We start from the raw sequence: 1,216 nt of genomic DNA, 5'->3' as shown, positions 1-1,216 counted from the left end.
AAGAGAAGAGAGAGATACGGGTGGGTAGGGTATTTTTCTTTTTCAAACTACGCTTTCTTTTTTCCACAACAATCGTCGTCGTTGTGAAAAAGAGTGTGAGCTGGAGGGGGAGGGGGCGGTGAGAGAGAGAGAGAGAGAGAGAGAGAGAGAGAGAGAGAGAGAGAGAGAGAGAGAGAGAGAGAGAGAGAGAGAGAGAGAGAGAGAGAGAGAGAGTTCAGTGATATCGCGTGGCGGGTTCCTATCAGGACACGGGTGTGGGGTGTCTCCTTCTACTTCTATAGGCAGGCCAAGCTTCGTTCGTCTCCACGAAGGTCGGCAGCACTTACTACTATTCACTATGACTGAGATATCGCCAACAGTGCTTTCTTATTATTATTATTCACCGCCAGGATTTATTAATAATTCTTTTATGAGAACGAAAGAAAAGGTTTCCGTTCTGTCGTTCAGGTGCCTGTGAATGTGTTGAGATTTCTCAAGTGAGGGTTATCGAAATTGAGATCCGACGTGGAGTTTGGATAGTAATATATAATAATTCATTATTCCGGTAAAGTGCAGAAAACCAACATGGTAAATTATTCAAGCTTTTGAATTATATCTTGATCTAGATCTAGATCTATATTGTTCTGATTATATATCTATTTTTTCTATCTAGGTGAAGCCAAGACCTTTTAGGCCCAGTGGACGTAGATCTAGCTTATTTTGATGTGTCTGTATTTGGATTCACGGATTACGAAAGCGAGGACTTCTACGTGCAAACAAAAAGGAATATTTCTTCTCTTAGTCTAGGTGAGTGTTGATCGTTTATAAGCCTGATGACACACTGGACACTCTTACTCATTTTGCTATCCTTAAAATGTCTATTCTATTCTATTCTTTTCACTTTTCATGTACGTTTTTATTTTTGCAACTAGATAATCTATATAAGCCACACGTTTCTACATTGATTCATTTACTCTTTCATCACTCTCCTTCATCACTCTATATTGTTTTTCTTTTAGATTTCAATCATAAAGATATTAAGATCTAGAATTTAGATCTAGATCTAAGTCTAGATTAGATTATCTTTTTTTTAAAAACGATTTCAAAGATCAGGTTCCCCATCCCTCGTTCAACCATGCATCTCTCTCCCCCTTTAATTCTGTTTTTGTTTGTCTTTCTTCCTATCTCTGTCTCTTTATTTCTCTGTTTCTCTCTCTCTCTCTCTCTCTCTCTCTCT

The 1,216-nt window shown here is 38.4% G+C and overlaps 1 long non-coding RNA gene across 1 annotated transcript in view; it reads left to right on the top strand.

Moving 5' to 3' along the window:
- The first annotated feature begins 221 nt into the window (after positions 1-221).
- LOC106011334 overlaps positions 222-1,216 on the top strand; it is a 20,482-nt gene continuing 19,487 nt past the window's right edge. The window contains exons 1-2 of the long non-coding RNA XR_001184722.2: positions 222-311; positions 653-786. This is a non-coding gene — a long non-coding RNA (uncharacterized LOC106011334). The remainder of the gene's footprint in view (positions 312-652; positions 787-1,216) is intronic.

Source organism: Aplysia californica, unplaced genomic scaffold (genome assembly GCF_000002075.1).
Source record: "Aplysia californica isolate F4 #8 unplaced genomic scaffold, AplCal3.0 scaffold00091, whole genome shotgun sequence".
NCBI lineage: Eukaryota > Metazoa > Mollusca > Gastropoda > Aplysiida > Aplysiidae > Aplysia > Aplysia californica.
This window is presented reverse-complemented; position numbering and strand designations above follow the sequence as displayed.